Source organism: Megalobrama amblycephala, linkage group LG16, assembly GCF_018812025.1.
Source record: "Megalobrama amblycephala isolate DHTTF-2021 linkage group LG16, ASM1881202v1, whole genome shotgun sequence".
In the NCBI taxonomy this organism is placed as follows: Eukaryota; Metazoa; Chordata; class Actinopteri; order Cypriniformes; family Xenocyprididae; genus Megalobrama; species Megalobrama amblycephala.
In genome coordinates, this window is record NC_063059.1 from 37,999,862 (window position 1) to 38,020,335 (window position 20,474).

Genomic DNA, 20,474 nt, shown 5'->3' on the forward strand with positions numbered 1-20,474 from the left:
TAAACAAAAAATATCAAATTATTTCTGAAAAAAAAAAAAAAAAAAAGATAAATTAATGTTAATAAATAGAGTCAAGAGCCCAACTAAAGGAATTTATTTATTTATTTATTTATTTATTGATGAGCAGCAAACTGTAATCATCAAAATTAAAACAAAAAAGTCTGGAAATATTTTACTTTATGTCTAATAAATCTAGAATACATTTAAGTTTTACTTTTTGAATTAAATGACAGAAAAAAAAAAATTCATGCTATTCTAATTTATTAAGATTCACCTGTACACGATATTATCTTCAGGGGATGGGGACCTTTTTTAATTACATGTTTATTTACCCATTTACTTAGTAAATGGGCCCATATTGTAAACATTACATTCATATGTAGTGAAAAAATGAGAAGAAAAGTATTTTTTTGAAATTCGGTGTTGAAATAAAGCTGTTCTTAATTTTCATTAATTATTCAGACCTATTATAGACCTATTGCCCTCTGCATTTAACCCATCCAAGTTTGTGCACAGACATTAGGAGTCGTGAAACTGTGAACACACACACTGCAAAACATGGACACACACACACACACACACACACACACACACACACACCCGGAGCAGGGCAGCCATTATGCTGTGGTGCCCAGGGAGTGATTGGTTATTTTCACTATATTTGTTTTCATAGCCTTCAACATGAACATTGTTTGTTGGACAACATTGGGCAGGATGTAAAATATGTATATATGTTTTTTTAAATAAATAAATAAATAAATAAATACAGATTTTGTATCCAAATAAAGAGGTAGAAAACATTAAGATATATACAGTATATCGCCATTCAGTCCAAAGTACAGAGACATGATTTTTTTGGCCATATCGCCCAGCCCTAAAATGTTACTCTGTGAAACAACAACAAAAACAGCAACCAGCATTCACTTAGCCTACCTGCTCACCCCAGATCATGTCCATGCAAAACTAAACAAGGAAGTGCAATCAGACAGCACGCTTCAATACATAAGACCGGACCCCATCTCAGGACCTCCTGTTGGATGCCTGCTTAAAAACCCTTTTACCTGTCTGGCCACGCCCTCTACTGGTAACCACTTTGCCGGCTATATATATTTGGGTGGAAAATGTCAAATGAAAATTGGTGTTTTAGAGTGAAGAGCATTCAATTCCTACCTTTATAAAACGTGATTGTAGCAATAAAAAATATGAAAATGAAGTATACCTGGGCCTTTAGAATGACCCCAGCCAGGGTTAACTATTTTAAGTGTGAAAAGCCCTATTATTGAGGCAGTAGAGAAATTAGAAGTGATTGGTTAACTACTTAATGATAAAAAAAAAATAATCACCTTAAACAATATTAACAGCTTTAAGAGAGTTGATAAAGATGGACATCCTCGTCAGTACGCTGCAGCCATCAATGTGCCAAAGCATCAGTGTCAACAGAACTTCAATCAGAACAATTTCCTGACTCAGGAGAATGCTTTGAACGTGAAAAATGCAATTAGCCTACTGATGAAACAAACGCACTTTACCAAGGTTCAGAGCTCATCGCTGCAGGAACTAGGAAGGTTGTAAAGAAGCAATACTACATACATTCAGAGTCTCTCCTGCTGAATCCTGCTGACAACTCGCCTATGACCAAACTTCTGAATAGAAGAAAAGACGGCTGCTCTGTTTTCTACACATTTGATTTTCCCTGTGTTAACACGTGTCTGAATCTGACACACGAAGCCAACAACTGGAAAAAACATAATGGTGTTAAAGCTTTTGTCTTCAAGGATTTGACATTAAAAAAGATCTTCAGACTAAGTTTAAGCAGATTGTGGCTCATGTTCCTCTCTTCCGCTGTGAGAGTGAGAATCAGTGTTACGCTTGTAAAGGGGAAGGAAACACTCCCATAGATCGACGATGTCTGCCTCAAGTGGACAAACTTGGTCTTTTCTTTTCTATGTGATTCTGTATTAAGATCTGCTATCTTTTGTTTTAAAATTCAATATGCATAGATGAACTAGTAAAATCCATTTAAAAAATAATTTTGCTGTGGCAATCATTTGATATTATGATATAACACCTCCTAACCCAACCAATATCCTTAATGTCATATGAAAATGTATTTGCTGAAGCAGCCGTGCCATTTTACTTTATTTTTACAGCACTGTTGCTAATGAATTGAAGTTTTGCTGACAGAAAATGAAAATTAAATCAGAATAGGGCCTCATATACTTAAATAAATTAGGTTAAATATTTTATAGGGTTATCAATGGGTTTGTTTAGGGTTAAGGGTTGGTTAGAACTATCAGTCAAATGTATAAATTAATCAAACTGTTCCTGAAAAAATAATAATAAAAAAACACAATAGTCCTGAAACTGCAGCCTCTGGTATTGCAGGAATACCCTACTCATAACTGGGTTTAACCTGTCTTGAAAGCATTTCTACCACAAGGTGTCAGCATTTCTGATTAAAACTGACAGGCTTCCTTCATTACTGCCTCAAGACTATGGGATGAACACAAAACGTCTCGGGTTACGGATGTAACCCTGGTTCCCTGAGTAAGGGAACGAGACGCTGCGTGAAACGCATTGGGAACCTTCTGCGTGATATCGTCATTGAAGCACTCCTGTATCCAACCAATCGTGTAACGAGACGTCAGAGACGGGTGACGTCACGGACCAGGAAACTATAAAGCATGCCCGGATGCAGAGAACACTAGCTTCTGTGGAAAATCTGAAGCAAGCACTCGCAAGCATGCAGGGGTACGGCAAGAGACGCAGCGTCTCGTTCCCTTACTCAGGGAACCAGGGTTACATCCGTAACCCGAGACGTTCCCTTTCGTGGGAACTATCGACGCTGCGTGAAACGCATTGGGAACGCAATCCCAACTGTGCCGTACTTCAAATGCTTGTTCATGTTAGCTCGAAAGTACGGAGGACCCTGGAGTAGGGCCCACATCAAGGTTATAATATCTGATAAATGTATGCTGGCTTGACCATCCAGCTGCATCACAAACGTCACTCATAGAGACGCCAGACATCAAAGCTTTCGATGCCGCCATACCCCTTGTGGAATGAGCGCGGACGTTAAAAGGAGAGGACTGTCCGACCGCTTTATATGCAAGTGAGATGGCCTCAACCACCCACTTGCTCATCCTCTGCTTGGACGCCGGTCCACCTTTATTAGGAGAACCGTAACAGACAAACAGTTGCTCTGTTTTACGCCACAGGGCAGCTCTGTGGACGTATGCATCCAAAGCCCTTACTGGGCAGAGCAGATTCAGTTTTTCCTGATCCGAAGACATAAATGGAGGAGGATGAAAAGCTTGAAGCACAACAGGACCCGGGACATTGGTGGGGACCTTAGGCACATAGCCGAGTCTAGCATGAAGAAATGCTCTCACCATTCCAGGAGCGAACTCCAGATATGAGGGGGCCACTGAAAGGGCCTGAAGATCTCCAATTCTTTTCAGAGACGTAATAGCAAGTAAAAATATCGTCTTTAGAGTCAGGAACTTTAAAGACACCTCCTCCAGTGGTTCAAAGGGAGCCTCAGCTAACCCACGTAGAACCACTGATAAGTCCCAGACCGGGGTCCTTGTGCGCACTGGAGGCCTCAGCCTCAGTGTACCACGGAGGAAGCGTGACACGAGGGGGTCTCGACCGACCGAGGAATCCCCCCCAACATGATAGGCTGATATAGCCGCAACATAAACCTTCAAGGTTGAATAGGATAAGCCCTCCGAGAATTTTTCTTGGAGAAAAGATAGCACAAAGCTAATAGGAGCACGGACAGGGTCCGTTTCATGTTGTCTACACCAGGTAGAGAATAAATTCCACTTATAAGAGTAAAGCTTCCTCGTGGAGGGAGCCCTGGAGCTAAGTATGGTCTCAACAACCTCAGATGAGAGACCAGCCTCTATGAACCTGTCCCCCTCAGAGGCCAGGCCCATAGTTTCCATAGTTCTGGGCGGGGATGTATTATCGCGCCGCCCGCCTGAGATAGAAGATCCTGTCTCAAGGGGAGCTCCATCGGAGCGCCGTCTATCATGGACACCAAGTCCGAGAACCATATTCGGGTCGGCCAGTATGGGGCCACCAGTATCAGGCTGACCCCTTCCTGGCGTACTTTCTCCAGGACTCGTGGGAGCAGAGCGAACGGGGGAAATGCGTACAGACGTAGCCTCGGCCACGTCTGTACCATGGCATCCAGACCCAGGGGTGCTGGATGCGTGAGGGAGTACCAGAGCGGACACTGGGTTGACTCTCCCGAAGCAAACAGGTCTACTTGTGCCTGACCAAAGTTTTTCCAAATGAGATCCACCACTTCTGGATGGAGTCTCCACTCCCCGGGCCTCGGCCCCTGCCTCGACCGGGCGTCTGCCCCCACATTTTGACTCCCGGGGATATAGGCTGCCTTCAACGAAAGCAGTTTCCCCGAGACCACAGGAGGATCCGACGGGCCAAGTAATTGAGTTGGCGAGACCGTAGACCCCCCTGATGGTTTATATAAGAGACCACTGACATATTGTCTGTGCGGACCAGCACATGATGGTCTCTCAGGTCTGGGAGAAAGTGTTTTAGTGCTAGAAACACCGCCATCATCTCCAGCCGATTTATATGCCAAGAGAGTTGATGGTCCTCCCAAAGACCCTGAGCTGAGCGACCGCTCATGATCGCTCCCCAGCCCGTGAGGGAAGCGTCTGTCGTAAGCATTGCGCGACGACCAGAGGCTCCCAACGCGGGACCCTGGGACAGGAACCAGGGGTCTTTCCACACGGCTAGAGCACGAAGGCATCGCCGTGTGACTTTGATCATTCGAAAAGGGTTCCCCATCGGGGAAAACCCCCTGGTCCTGAGCCACCACTGTAGGGGTCTCATATGCAGGAGGCCAAAAGGAATTATGTTGGACGCAGCTGCCATTAGACCCAACAGTTTCTGAAACTGTTTCACAGTGAGATACTGGCCTAACTTCACCCCTTTTACGGCTGACAGAACAGAGCTCACACGGGCAGGAGTCAGACGTGCCCGCATTGTTGTGGATTCCCACATAACACCTAGATAATTGGTGGTCTGAGCCGGTATCAGCACACTCTTCTTGGCATTGAGCCTCAGCCCAAGCCTTTTCATGTGAGACAGAACAACATCTCGATGTTGAACTGCTTGTTGCTCTGAGCGAGCTAGAATCAACCAATCGTCGATGTAATTCAGTATGCGAATGCCCTGGAGTCTCAAAGGAGCCAGGGCTGCATCCACGCACTTCGTGAATGTGCGGGGTGATAATGATAGGCCAAACGGAAGAACCTTGTACTGGTAAGCTTCGCCCCCGAAAGCAAACCTGAGGAACTTCCAATGAGAAGGATGGATGGACACATGAAAGTATGCATCTTTCAAGTCTATCGTCACAAACCAGTCCTCGGACCTGATTTGGGAAATGATCTGTTTGAGTGTAAGCATCTTGAATTTCAGTTTTTGTACAGACCGATTTAACACCCGTAAATCTATGATAGGACGAAGTCCCCCATCCTTCTTTGGAACTATGAAGTAGCGGCTGTAAAAGCCTGACAGCTTGCTGGGAGGAGGAACCCTTTCTATAGCTCCTTTTTGCAAAAGTGTCATAACTTCCTGTTCCATAACCAGAGACTGCTCGGGGGTCACCACTGTGGGAAGGACCCCATTGAACCTGGGCGGGCGAGACCCGAACTGGATTCTGTACCCCTTTTCTATCATGAGCAGCACCCAATTTGATATATTCGGTAGAGTTTTCCATTCTTCCAGAAAATCTACTAAGGGAACCAGTCTCTCGAGACTGGCCTCTGGTGTTTTTTGAGCACTTGGCTTGGCGCTCTGAAACGGCGTGCCGGCAGAAGTCAGCCGAATCAAGTGCAGGCCAACCCTCCTCAGAGGATTGGTGGGGACCCGACGCACACTGGATGGTAAAGATAGCGTGGTCCCCGGAGGGCGCTGGATGGAAGCGGGGGCCAGGTGTTTCAACACCACGCTTCCTCCAGACGGGGGCCGCCCTCCTGGGTCCTGATCCACAGATATCAGGACCGCTTTTTAGAAGCCTTCCGCGCCACAATAACAGCCCGCAGGTCTGTCTTGGGCTGAGAAGGCTTCTGTGCAGCCCGCCCCTGTCCCCAGAATCTACGTGGGGGAGCACGGGCGGCCACACTAATTTTTTGCTGCGCTCTGTGGTGCGCTGAGGAGCTCGTTGTGGGCCGAGACTGCTCCCGCTCAACAGTCTCGGCGGGGATTTTAGACCGGCGGGGGAGGAACCTCTGAAACGCCGCAGATTGTTTCTTGGTCTCCTGGAACCTCTCGACGACAGTTGTGACTGCGTCGCCGAAGAGGCCCACAGGAGACAGCGGCGCATCCATAAGGGCAGCTTTGTCTCTGTCCCTTATGTCAGAGAGGTTCAGCCACAAGTGCCTCTCCGTGGCCACCAGGGCTGCCATAGAACGGCCCACTTCTTTAGCCGTCTCCTTAGTGGCACGGAGAGCCAGGTCTGTCGCCATGCGCAGTTCCTGGATGCACTCGAATGTGGCCTCCCCGCTGGTATCAATTTCCCCCAGCAGGTCAGCCTGATAAGCCTGCAGCAGCGCCATAGTATGGAGACACGCTGCTGCCTGACCTGCCGCTGCATAAGCCTTGCCCACCAAGTTAGATGTAGTTTTAAGGGGCTTGGTGGGCAGCGTCGGTGCTTTTAGGGACGATGCCGATGCAGGCGAGAGATAGCCCGCGAGCGTCTCTTCTACCCGGGGCATCGCCGCATAACCATGCTGTTTCAGCCCCACGATGTTACTGTAGATCGAGGTCTGGGGGCTGAAAACCCGATGTTGAACGGGTCTGTTCCAAGATCTAGACACCTCAGTGTGTAGATCTGGAAAAAATGGTAAGCACCGACGTGGGGGTAGTGACCGCGCGGGGAGAAAGCGTTCATCAAGCTTGCTTTTTGGTCTAACGTCTCCCCGCTCTGCTTCTGGCCAGCTGATATTCAATTTGGCTACAGCTCTGGTCACTACCTCCAAGAGCTCCTCATGTGCGGGGGAAGAGGATGGCGGTTCCTCTTCCCCTGCTTCGACGCTCATCACATCAACCTCCTCAGATGAAGATAGATGAAGCGCCGATGTCTCTCCCCGCGGGGAAGAAACCGCTGAGCGTGCTTCCACCACGGCAGGAGAGACACTGGGTCTGGCGGCTGAAGGGAGAGATAGGGCGGGGCCCGTCTCAACCCCCGCCGCCAGATCCATCTGTGAACCCCACGAATGGAGTCTTCGCTCTGCCTCGGCAGCAGCGGGACCCGATCCGCGGGGAACACCAACCGAGGCACCCTCCTTATTATCAAAGAGTGCCCGGCGAGATCTCAACACTCTCAGGGTGAGCTTCTCACAGTGCACGCAGACAGCCCCCTCGAGAGCTGTCTGCGCGTGCTCAACCCCTAGGCAAACGACACACATATCGTGTGTATCCCCGTCAGGAATATAGCGAGTGCAGGGAAAAACACACTTCCTGAATCGCTTGCCTTCATCCGCCATTTTATATATATATATATATTGTGTCTAGTGTGTGTATATGTATGTAGTGTTGTGAAACTCTTGTCCTCGGACAAAGAGGGGAGACAAACAAACACTAAATAGGACGCACAAACAGCGATCACAAATATACACACAAGTGTTGCTGAAAACTCTTGTCCTCAGACAAAGAGTGAAACCACAATATTGGGTAGACAGACAAACACTAAATAAGACACACGGGATAACATGGAGCGCTTGCTGAAGATAGCAGAAGCTAGTGTTCTCTGCATCCGGGCATGCTTTATAGTTTCCTGGTCCGTGACGTCACCCGTCTCTGACGTCTCGTTACACGATTGGTTGGATACAGGAGTGCTTCAATGACGATATCACGCAGAAGGTTCCCAATGCGTTTCACGCAGCGTCGATAGTTCCCACGAAAGGGAACATCAATTAATGACTGAAACAGCTTCTTTTCAATACTCTGTATGTAGAACAATAAAAAATGGGATCAATAAACCTGGGATCATTTATTTTGCTGTACAGTTCAGTGCATTAACAGTTTGTGAGAGGAGCAATGATAGGTGCTTTTATAAAATGTCTTAAGTGCTGTAAATGACTGTATTTTTGATTGTGTGTGTGGTTCAGGTAAACCTTACATTACGGAGACAAAATGTTCCAACAAATGTGCCGATATCCAAAATCCTTGTGGAGACATTTAAGTTTGACATATAGACTAATACTGCTAACAAGACATTCATGAGTCAAATGTATGTATCTGATTCAAAAGAAAAAAAAATTATAAAGGAAATTATAAGAAAATACACTGTATGTTGTGTATTTCAGCATCTACAAATCACAGAATATTCCATTTCATAATCTGTTTTAGATGGCCTGAATATGTCTGCATTATTGTATAGCCAATGAGTCTGTAATGTATTTTTGTCAAAAATCAAATTCATATTCACATTTTACATATAAAAATTTCTATGCTTACCTGTAAATGGTTTAGGATGGAGGAGCTACAGTAAAGAGCTACAAAACATTCAAGACGTTCTCTGAACATTTAGGGAAACATATTTTATTTGTAAATGTTCCCAGAACGTCCCTGCTGCCCTTGTCAAAAATGTAATTAAAAATTAGAGCTAAATTGACTACAAAAGTGGCTGTTCAAACAAAAACTATTTTTTCTTAAATGTCTTACAAAAAAAGCTCTTTACAGGTAATTTCTGGATTAATGTTATGAAACCCTTTCTTCAAAATGCAAATCTCTTGCAGTAAGTCATTAGCTGACAACAGCACATGCATGAACTAATGTAACTTCTGCATCACTGCATCAGCAACTACACAGTTACTGCCTTTAAATTAAGAAACATGCAGCAGAACATCAGTGTTTCTGAACCATCACTGACTGAAGCTCAGGAGCTACTCTCCAGCACAATGAAGTAATGTAGTAGTAAAATGTAGAAGTAAAATGTAGACTCACACAGACATCAAGATTCTGCATATGAACCTCAGCAATGGTGACAAAATTAGCTCTGAGCATCACAAATCAAGCTACTAAAGTCACAAAAAAGATTTTTGTTTATTGTCACCATTGTTGAGATTCATACGCTGATTGTCTGTGTGAGTCTTAAAGACACTGTTCAAAACTCTGTCTGTATAATGAATTAAAAAAAGATGAAACCCATAAAAAAGTTTTTTTTTTTTTTTTTTTAAAACTAACCTTTAGGCTAATTGATGCAAAGCAAACAGTTATTACACTCAGAGTTTATAGTCTCTGGAGAAGATCAGTAAACCACAGCCACTAAATAATCAAACTCATCTGATCAGACTTTCGCTTACATTTTTGCTATAATGAGCACGCTTCTCAGATTAAAAGAACCAGAAAAAGTTTAACATTAGAACGCTAAGAATCAACAGCCCATCTAAAGCAAACGCTCACCTCCATAATGGTGACTTTATTATTAACTTTATCATAACTTTATTATTTTGTATAAAACACCCACGCAGAAGGCGACGTTCTCGTGACCTTGCGCAACTTTGCCTAAAAGTTCTCTAAAGGTGACGAAAATTCTGAAACTTTACAGAACATTCAGGACGTTCCTAAAACGTCCTCTTTTGATAGTGAAAGTGCTGCAGTTTAAGGTTCCTTATATGACCTTATGGTCACATAAGAATGTTACAAAGAGGATATTTGGGACATTAACTGAACGTTGCCACACGGTCCTCTGTTGGTCTTTTAATAACGTTCCCGATATGAGTTTAGGGGTACATCCTATTTTGGTTATTTTAAGAGGACATTTGGGAAGTTATAAGAACATCCTATAGTAGTCTCCTAAACATTCCCAGAACATCCTGAATGTTCCCTGAATATCCACCAAATAATGTCCAAATAACGTCCCCCAAACCCTAAAAGAACTCCACATCGTGACCGTCTCTGAATGCACTGGGAACATTAGGCTACTAGACAACGTCCTTAACACCAGTGAGGACATTCTGAGAATGTTCTGGGAACGTAATATTTCTAACGGGGATAACCTGTCACCTAGTAACATTCCCAGAACAGAGTTCATTCAGTTTTGGAACAATTGATCCAGAGAGACGTGATTGAAAAGGTCGAGGACACCAGAGAGGAAGAGGAGGAGGAAGAAGAGGATGAGCAAGAGCAGTAAGGAGTGGAGGAAGAGGTGAAGGAAGAGGAGGAGGATGAGGATAAGGGGCAAGGAGTCTCAGATGAAATTCGTGCCACTAGTTGATCATGTCCTTGTCCATGGTATGACTATGAGGGAGGCTGGGAAATGAGTTCAGCCAAACTGAAGTTGCTTCACCGTCGCCTCGATCATAAGAACCTTCAGGGATGAAAACAGGCTGGTGTTCCTCAGTGTACTGTGACTTTTGAGTGTTGTCCTCTGTTACAACACATGCATCAAAGTGCCCTACATACAGATAGAGTTTCTGTCTGCTTCCATTGTGTAAAAAGGATGTTACAGTAACAGTTATCAGTATTTCTGTTTTTGTAGGACGCAGAGACGATGGAATGGAAGAAGCCTGATTAGACATTTCAGTTGATGTGTGTCACGGGAGGATCAGGGATGCAAGAGGATTTCCACCCGCTGTCTGGATAGGGCCAGTACAGCCTGTCATGTTGACGAGAATCTCTGGACTGTCCCAGACCAAAGATGTGATGCTGGGGCAGAATATTTGATGTTGTTGTTTGGTGTATTGTACTGTACAGGACATTAAGGAATAAAAAATGTGCAAATGTATATACATGTGTTCATCATGTTAAAAGTTCCCTGAGGGGAAAAACCACAAGCAGCACAACTTATTAGTGGTTTTTGTAGTATTGTTTTGAATTTATCTCACCGGTGTGTAAGACTATGTTGTAGCGTGTGTGTTTTTGAAGGCTTGTGTGTGATGTCTGAGGGCAAAGTTTGGTTTTTCAGCAAGAGTGAATGGTTTTGAGTGGAGAGCTTCATTTTGACCTGAAGGATGTTTGAGGAATTGGGTGATTATGGACGTTATGGATTTGTGTTTACAATTTTTGCCTATAGCTTACATACTTTTTGCAGAATTCGGCTCATTATGTCAAAACTCTACACACAAGCCAATCAGACATAGCACTTGGAGATTACAGTTTTTCTCGATTGTTTACACACATTTTCTGAAAGCATGCCTCATACTCTCAGAACTCTACACACAAATCAAAAAACACACACACAATGGGCAAAACTCCTCAGTTCTCCTGCAAAATGAAACTTTACATTCAAAACAATGTTCTTTCTTCTCAAAATGGTATTTTGTTTTCAAATGACACACACAAACCATCATATGAATAGACATTTATAAGAACCAGTTGAACACTGATGTGCTCTATGTAAAACACAATGATGAATGGAAAACACTTCTCCATTCATCATAATGACTTTGGTCTTTATTTGGTTCAATGTTACACTTACTACAGACAGTACATACATAAGTGTGTTGTAAAATATTTGTAGTATATATATATATATATATATATATATATATATATATACACACACTACAAATATTTTACAGCACACTTATGTATGTAAGTGTAAAAAAAAATAAAATATATATATATATATATATATATATATATATATATATATATATATATATATATATATATAATAGTTTTTATAGACAGAACACACAAATACACGGTAACAAATATATTTTATTTTTCCAACAAAAACAATGTACAGTGCACATCCAAACCAACGCAAAGTTGCACATACAGTGGTATACATACAAAACAACAGAAGAATTTACTGTATACAGTAATTCATTTTACTGTTTACAGTATATATATATATAAAAAAATATGCTGCTCTGCCTCTGACTATGGTTGGCATCCATTGCTCCAAAACAGAAGAGCTCACCTGTTGCCCTTTTATGCTAAAGCTCTGTTTTCTAATTGTAAAAATGTGTGACAGGTGTTTGCCCATGTGATGAGTCAGTGTGCATATTTGAATGGCAGTGTGTTCCTTGTGAAAACAAGAGATTTTTCTGCCCGAAAACTGTGCCAAATGCAGAGAATTGTGTGTAGAGTTTTGAAAAAAGTGTGTTTTAGAACTGCAATGTGAGTGTAAAGCAGGAATTGTGCTTGTAGTTTAGCAGAATTGGTTCAGGGGGTTGGTGCATGAGTTACATGTTGTGGTCATTGTGTCTCAAGTACCAATATTTGTGTGTAAACAATTGAGAAAAACTGTAACAACTCACATCTATGCCAAAATGAAACTGCAATCAAAACTTAACACTCCTTTCTATAAATGAATTCTTGCAATAAAACCATACACACAAGCACCATCTTACTCTTTCATATCACCAGCAACACACTGATGGGTTTTATATACAGTATTTCACAATTGCTAAAACACATTTCTTGAAACCATCACTCATTTTCTCAAAAACATTAAACACAAATCCAATCTTCAAACTAATTTCACAAAACCTCTGACTCTTATAGCAAAATCAAACAAAGCTTTCAGATCATACACACATTAAGCAATATATAAACACTACAGATCATTCATTAGACACTACATTAAAAAATGGAAAACACAACATCCAGAACATGAGGTTACAGAAAAAAAAGTATATTGTAACACAGTAAACACATTTTGCCATTACATAAAATGTATAGAAATCACAAGTAATGTGAATTTAAAGTATACTGTATGTACTGCAAGTACAGTATTATATTCAATATTATATAGTATTGAATGTCTATATATAGAGTACTTACATACTGCAAACATACAGCAGTCTAAATGCAAATGACTAAAAGGTCAAAGAAAAACATGATACAGTACACACACACACACACACACACACACACACACACACAAATAAAAAAAAAAGTTCAGAGTCAGTGAGAGATTCATTTTGCTTCAGCATCACGTCTTCATGTTGGGTCCGGCCTAAATCAAGTCAAGTCACCTTTATTTCAATTGCAATTTATACTACACAGATACTAGTCTAGTCTAGTCTAGTATAGTATAGTATAGTATAGTATAGTATAGTCAAAGCAGCTTTACAGTGATAACAGGTAAATGATGATCAGTAATGCAAAGAGGGTTCATTTTGGCTGTACAGCTCTAAAAGAAAATAGTGTCATTGTTCAGCTGAAGTCAGTTCAGTGTTGATTCACTTACATTGTAAAGACCATCAATTACAGTTTTTTACGATTGCTTAAGCACAATTTTGAAAACAGGGCCCGGTTTGTCAAAACACTACACACAATTAACACAACCCTACACCAAAGTAGCACAACACTTTGCAAAATTTGCAAAATTAAACACTTCATTCAAAACTTTACATTCATTTAATAAAAACTCATCTTTGACACCATATGGACAGCGCCGCCGCTCCCACCACGCGCATCACGCACTGTGCGTAGGGCACCAAGTGCTGAGGGGGCACCAAAAATAGCCTAATGAATTTTTTTTTTTTAAATGCCGGTATTATTTCATCAGCCTATAGAAATATTAGGCACATGTTAGCCATGTATATGTAACAAAAAAGGGGGAACAAGAAAGATATTTAATAATTGCTCTAGTCTAGTCTAGAAAGTGAACCCCCCATGCTGGTGGAGGACCTCATTCTGTGTGATTGCAACATACATTGGGATGTCACCACCACGTTGGCCCGGGACATTCAAAATGATTAAAAATTATGTTTCTCCCTCTCCCTCTTACTGCAACATTGCCTTTCATTTTGTTGAAGACTCATAAACTCACATTTTGCCTTTGTATAGTACTTGCACCTGATTGTTGAGTTTACAGTTAAGCACCCAAGTGTCTTCACACCTGACGGCTGTGTTTGATCAATTGGTTTATAGGGGTGGTATTTTGGAAAGCAGTGTCTTGAAATGGCAAAGAAGTGACATTATGTTAGATTTCTGTGTCTAATATAATGAAGTGTGTTTAGTGTTGTGCAAAACAATGTGTGTAGTGTTTTGCAAAAAGTGTGAGGCTGAGAATGTGCTTATAGTTGTGCAGATCTAGCTTTGTGTTTTGCTCCTTGAGTGTAAGGTTTTGCTAATTGTGGGAAAAGTTTAATTTTAGTGTGTAAGCAATCGTAAAAAACTGTATTATGTAAATTACTGTAATTATTTTCCTCTATAAAGCAGTTCTGCAGAAAACAGTGATGTCATCATCTAGGCTAGCTTAGTTCAGTTCTCATCCTATAATGTCAGTACTGTCAGATCAATAATATTGTTGAATATTATTGAATATTGTTGAGGACATTTTCCACATCACAGGCAATGTAGTCTCTTGCCAGGCAAAGCGAAAAACCTGTGCCGGATCCAGCCTTGACAGCCTTGTCTCCACACCCCTTGCTCTTTCTCCTCTGAAATTCTGAAACTTTACAGAACATTCAGGACATTTCTAAAACGTCCTCTTTTGGTAATGAAAGTGCAGCAGTTTAAGCCACACCTACCTGTCCCTCAGTCTTATGCTGGTGAGCCTAATTTCTGCAGAGCTTTTCTTACAAGATGTTCCATGCATTTCTCTCTACAGCCCCATACGTTTGAGAGGGAGGAGTCTAAGGTGGCGTTTGTGCTCACTCTCCTTACGGGTCAGGCAGCATTGTGGGGAACGGCGGTGTGGGAGAACCAGGATCCATGCTGCACCTTGTTCCAGGCACTCGCCGCCGAAATGAACAGGGTCTTCGACCATGCGGTGGCAGGCAAGGACGTGGCCAGACTGCTTACAGAACTTAAGCAAGGGAATTGTACTGTGGCAGAATACTTGATTGATTTTCGCACGTTGGCGGCTGAGTGCAGATGGAACGAGGAGGCGCAGTGGGACGTCTTCCTGCATGGGTTGGCCGACCGTGTCCAGAAAGATATCTACATCTTGGATCTTCCCCAGAGTGCAAAAGGTACATGCCAGCATGTTCCCAAAGGAGGCCCCGAGGAATACCTGTTACATGCGGCGTCAGCTAGTGGCCATTAAGAGATGGGCATCCCGGAGAGCAAAATTCAGCTAGGTGCTATAAACCCTTGTATTGAGGGGAATATAATCCGCTCATCCTAGGATCTACTCAGTGGCTGATAAAGCACTGAGGAGGCTGTGCGCTAGAGAAAGCTGGTACAGGGGAGCACAAACCAGCCTGGGGCTAGTCTGAACGGGAGACTTCACAGAAGTCTACAACCAATGACCAGCTTAGGGAGCTAAGCACAATTACGCAGTCAACCCAGAGGGAAGTACGAAGCTCAACCTAACAGACAGACCGTACTGTAGGCACATAAACATGGAGGCCGAACAAAAGGGGCCTACAACATAGCTATGAGTTCTATAGAGAACTAACATCACAACACGAACCCAACACACCAGGTGGTATTGAGGACGGCCCATAAGGCCAAAGAACTGAAAACAAAGCATGCTGTGCACATGACCAACCAAGTAATTAGGTAGCTGTGAGTGCCCACAAGGCAGCCCATCCAACACAATCCGACGAACAGTGTACTCGGTAAAAGCACTCTTTTACTCTTTAAGCAAAAGGAGTACAACGTACGCCAACACGCACTAAAGAAGGCCCCATGGGCCTAAAACCTCAGCAGACACGTGGCATCAGCTCGTGGCAGTGTTATCAAGGTTCAGGCTAGACAGACCGACTACCAAGGAGGTCATTAGCCAGTGACATAAGACCCTTTACTGTAAGTAAATATAAACTGAAAGGGAAAAAGCCAGCATGCTTAAAAAGGAGGCCCTCAAGCCTACCCATCGCACGCAGTGTCAGCTAGCGGCCACTAAAGTTCTAGGAGCAAAATAGAACCAAGTCATAGACAGGGTAGCTATTTAGCTCGACTAGAGCTAAAGGAAACCAAGCTCAAGGCAGCAAATGCATAAAACCAGACCAAAATTGGTTTTAGTACAAAAGCTCACCTCGAGAGGCAAGACACTTCAGAAATGTACTCAGTAAAAGCACCTTTTACTCTCTAAGCGAGAGAAGTACAAAGCCAAACTCCAGCGTCACACAAAGGAGGCCTGCCAAGGCCTACAACCCGTATACATGCGGCGTCAGCTAGTGGCATCAAGACCCATCCATGGTGATGAGTCGAATAGAAACCCACACAAAGCTGTGCCAAAATGCAGACAGAAAGGAGGCCCTGACGGGGGCCTACAACCTCTATGAACACATGGCATCAACCAGTGGTAGCTTCATGACTAGGGCCAGCCCGCAGGCAAGGTACTTGAAAACCCTTGGGTATAAGAAGTACACACTACACCACAGAACTCAACGAAAGGCCCAACATAGGGCCTACTCGAACAGAGGTGGGCGCGGCCAAAGGCGCCGAGAGTCAAAGACATAACTCAACCATGGAATGAGTCCAGAAATGACCAACCTGGCTGGTTCAACACAGAAGCTACAAAGGAGGCCTGGCAAGGCCTACTACTTTTCGCACCATGTGGCGCCAGCCCGTGGTCATAATAGTGCCCAAGCTCAAGGGGGCAGGTCTAGATCCTACACGATAAGTGGGGAACCAACTTACCAAACCTGAGCTCAAGCCTGCACATTCCAACAGGCAATGTACCTCGGTACATAAAAATGCTATCACGGTCTGAGGAAGGCCGAACAGGCCTATTACCTCAGACAACGTGAGAAAAAGCCTGAGGCAGTGCTACAAATACGTGAGCAAACTCATGATCATAACCAACAGCGCCTAAACACAAGCTGTGATAAGAAAGAGGCTACAATAAAGGGCCAACAATCTAACAGCAAATGCAAGACAGCTGCTGTGGTCACGATCGACTGGGAGTTAACAGAGATAACCAGAGATAACTATTCTAACCAGAATAAGACTCTCTGCACTCAACCAGAGTGTGCAATCCAACAGGTGATGCACTCAGTGAAACACACACCCTAACCAGGGAGTACAACAAAACACCACGTTCATAGATAGAGGCTAATCACAGCCTACTATCACAGAAACAGGCGTTAACCTGTGGCAGCACATGAGTAAGCTCACATATGTATGTAGGGCTAAAGCTTAGAACACAAAGCAAACATGAATGCTTTGTAATACATGCCATCCAGACAGGATAAATGTTTCACAGAACAGAACTGGAATCTGTAATGAACCCTAGAGAACGAAAGCTAGAATATTTAGCATCGTAATCTGAAACTTGAATATAATTCAAGGGGCTCATGTGAAGACATTATAGGCATGACAAAAAGTTCTAAAAAGTGGGCCCTAGCAGCACTGCATAACTCATCTTCTCAAGATAAGGGCCTACCACCTGGGAAAAACAGCACCAGGAAGGCTAATAACAGCCTATAACCTTAGCTGTTAACCTCAGCCATAGCACCTACATTTTCACATCGAAGGGGAAATGGGCATGCGGCCCGCAACTCCCTCAGGAGGATGCTAGAATTAGGAACTATACAACCTCACAGGGATAGTAATAATAAGGGTGATGTAACAAACAAACACCTAAACCTAGCTCTAGCCTAGCTGCTAGCTAAGGCCTACTGGGCCAAGCAAGGCTTGGGCTTCATTTTGAAACCTTCAAATATGAGGAGAAAATGAAGCACTGCAAGCAAACAGTGTCAGGCGGCCAATAAGCCGTCCTGTACACAAATAACTGAAGCGACGAGTGCTAACTCAAACCAAACTAAAGTATTAGCTGAGAAGCTACTCTAACATAGGAGGCCACAAAATAGCGGCCATAAAGCAGCCTGCATATTTTGAAAATTAGCCAACCTAATGCTACAGTTATTCTGCCCAAAAGAACCCCTTCTAACTTTACTGACTATATGCTCAGGAAAGCTATACAGGAAAAACAAGGTCTACACTTTTTATAAACATAAAAATATAGACCCAGCTTACCTTCCTGCGGCTCGCAGAACAAAGATTTTCCCTCCTTATTACAGTTTTTTTACAGACGCTAGGACACATTTCTCAATACTTAGGTCACTTTTGCAAAACTCTTCACACAGTTCTCCTAACCAACTTTCAGCTTGGCAAAGCAGTTCATTTCACATTCAAAATGCACTACAACTACCAAAACACTTTATTCAGGTCTCAAATCAACTCATTCTTCCAGAGCACTAGCAAAGGTTGACAGCCAACAAACACACTTTGTCACCCACAAAACAATGACCTAAAAAACACTAACAACATGTAGCATTATACAATGTTTTCTTGTGTAAAACAAGGACACATTTCTGTTTATAATTCACTGCAATATATGTTACTGGAATAAATCAGACATGATGCAGAATTAGTCGACATTTTATGTTGTTTATTTATTTTATTTTTTTTGCACTGAGTAATTCCAAAATACAAGAATTTGTATACACACCATCCACTGATACAGATACAATTCAATTGTTTTTATAGCATTTAATTTTAAGATTTAAAATATATTTCATTAAAATATGACTGTAGGAATGTAGCAAATTGCTGTCTTATTCAGTTTTGTATTATGTTATTGTTTTGAACATAAGTTTAACAGTTTTGAAAACAGTATGTAAGCATGTGCAAATTGGCATGTACGTACAAAGAGTTTTGGCAGTTGTTGTGTCTGAATGAGAAAAGAATTCATGAAATTTGAGAGATGTAGTCATTGAATGCATTTTGTGCCAAAGCAATGATAATTGATCCTCAGTTTAGCCCACATAGACTTCTGTTGTGCTCACTGTGTGAAGAGTTTTGCAAAAGTGACCTAAGTATTGAGAAATGTGTCCTAGCGTCTGTAAAAAACTGTAATGCATGAAGAAGGATGAAATCAAAAGTTCTTTTAGGCCTAAAAGCACTTTCACTATCAAGCCAGAAGGCGGCCTTTAGAAAAAATATGATCAAAGGGCCAGCCGACAGCCTAACTGTAAAAGAAGCGCCTGAGCATATATATATATGGGAGGTGAAAGAAGAAGAAGAGGAGAGGATAGATATAAATCGCCCTTTAAATAGCTGGGGGATCGATTATAAACGCAACGGTGTTTACAATTGATCACCCATCTCACTCTTGCTTCTTCCTCCTCCCGTCTGTCTGGCTCAGATCCAAATCTGAATGGCCAGGGGGTTTTCCATGCCCTCCCGATCTCAAACGCGGAGATCAGGAGAGAATGGAAAGTCTATGGGAGCCGCAACATTCATGGACAGAAAGGAACCGTTCGTCGAGCCGTCGAGCGCGGCCCCTTTCTTAATGCGCTCACACGGCAGCTGCAGCCCGCCGAAAAGCGCGTCCCAAAAACACAGCAGCTCACATACCCAGCGGCCAGAGGAGCGCTCGCTATCGGACGTGGTGACATCAAACGCGGACGTCACCATCATCCCCAGGCACAGATGCAGACACCTCCTCCCTCAGGAAGAGTGTCAAACGAGAACGGAGTGTCGCAACAGGAGAGACGCTCACAGTGAATAGACAAACACACATAGACGCCGCCCTCAAGCATCGTCTATGCGTTCGCTCCTCTCCAGACAGAAAAACACCAGAAACGTGTACATCAAGTGTCAAACCCCTGGGACATGGATGAACACATCCTCCTGGACGTTTGCAGATATAAAAGGAGTAATTTCCTACCGGAGTTAGTGAAACAATGGCATGAACAAAACATTCCCGAAAAGACGAGAAGATGTCCGACTGCTTCCTCGGGTGCTCCGGTTCGCGCCGTTCGACGTCATAGGCTGTCGCCGGCCAATAGGATTGGAATTGTGTGATTTTTGGCATTTCGAACACGGGTCATGAGTGGCGTTCCCCATAGCGCGATTTCAGCGCAGAGTTGAGTTCCCTTTCGAAACGGAACTATGGATTTCATATTTTCTGCAGGTAGAACTGAAACATGACAAGTGATGCAGTTTTCATAATGCCATTAACTGTTAGTATTTTGACAGTCATTGCACTATGATTGACTATATGTTCATGATAGAAAACTAGTGCTATGTTTTAACAGAGCGATTTTGAATCAGGTTTGCTGAGTTAGTATATGTTGAAAAAGGTTTTTAGCATTTTGAAATGTAGAGTTTGTGTTTATTTAACAAAATATGCTTTTGGGCAGAAAATTAACTATATGGCTAATTGTGTGATGTAGGTGTGTTGCTGTACTAAGAGTTTAGAAAAAGTACTTTAAGTATTGGTAAACGCTTGTTAGCAATTGAAAAAAACTGTAAGAGCCAAAATTGAGTCATTAATTACTCACCCTCATGTCGTTCTACACCCGTAAGTCCTTCGTTCATCTTCTGAACACAAATTAAGATATTTTTGATAAAATCCAATGGCTCAGGGAGGCCTTCATTGCCAGCAAGAAAATTAACACTTTAAATGCCTAGAAAGTTACTAAAGACATATTTAAAACAGTTCATGTGACTACAGTGGTTCAACCATAATGTAATGAAGCAACAAGAATACGTTTTGACAAAACAATAACAAAATAACAATTTTATTCAACAATATCTAGTGATGAATGATTTCAAAACACTGCTTCATG

General features: G+C 42.8%; 1 protein-coding gene across 1 annotated transcript in view; it reads left to right on the plus strand.

Annotated features, from left to right (window-relative positions):
- Positions 1 to 20,474, plus strand: part of LOC125248560 (NACHT, LRR and PYD domains-containing protein 12-like) — a 1,264,817-nt gene that overhangs the window by 559,160 nt on the left and 685,183 nt on the right. The gene's annotated exons all lie outside the window — the stretch shown is intronic.